A 947-nucleotide genomic window follows, 5' to 3' on the forward strand; every position below is an offset into this window, starting at 1 on the left:
CTTAACTGGATCTGTCCCAAAAATGACTAGAATAAACTGCTAATTACGTTTATAATTGGTTTATATTCATGGCAATATAGTTGTCACGTTGAAAAAAATACTTCCGCTTGATGCCTTATAAAGCGCATGCCTGACCTCCTATGATTAAGTGATAACAAAACTATTTTTATAAATCGCCCGCTTTGATAAAGTTGTGAACTTACTTCAGCCTTGTTTTTTTAATACCAGTGCAATCATTGGCAATTATAATATTCATAAATAAAATAAAATATAAACTATAAGTTGCACTCATGAGAGATTACATAAATTTGATATTTTATTTAAAACATAAATAAAGTGTGCATTCGTTTATATACTTTATTAAAGATTGGCGTCTACAAGCAGAGTGGCGCAGTGGAAGCGTGCTGGGCCCATAACCCAGAGGTCCGTGGATCGAAACCACGCTCTGCTAATTCTTTTTTTTTTAAAATATGAAATATTAAAAATGGGTAATATTGGTAATATATTTATGTGGTGAAAGGAACAAACATGTCGTCATAATTAAATGACTCTTACAATATGGATATAATTTTGGAACTTTTGTATTCATTTTTTATGTTTGAATATCAAATGCCTATATTTTCAAGTGACGATATTCAAATCAAATTATTGTTGCTAAATCTAGTTTCGCAATAGATCCATTTGAATTGAAATACTAGAATAGACATAGGTACTCATGAAAAAGCATTATTATGCGAATTCTAAAGTCAATAGAAATGACATCATTTATAGAGGTGTAACATTTATTTGTTTATCACGTTGTTGTACGTTTTATGGATGTAAGAGGGTATTGAATTAGTCTGACCTCAGTGGCGACTCGTTTATTTGCTTTTTATGACAAACATTTATTACACCTAGTAGCCATTAAATACCTACGGAAATATAGTACCATTTTGTTCGAACGGAAT

General features: G+C 30.7%; 1 non-coding gene across 1 annotated transcript; it reads left to right on the top strand.

Annotated features, from left to right (window-relative positions):
- Positions 1-379: 379 nt before the first annotated feature.
- On the top strand, positions 380-451 carry Trnam-cau. The gene has a single exon. It is a non-coding gene; the product is annotated as a tRNA-Met (tRNA).
- Positions 452-947: the final 496 nt, after the last annotated feature.

This window comes from Anoplophora glabripennis, unplaced genomic scaffold (genome assembly GCF_000390285.2).
Source record: "Anoplophora glabripennis isolate ALB-LARVAE unplaced genomic scaffold, Agla_2.0 scaffold166, whole genome shotgun sequence".
Taxonomy (NCBI): Eukaryota; Metazoa; Arthropoda; class Insecta; order Coleoptera; family Cerambycidae; genus Anoplophora; species Anoplophora glabripennis.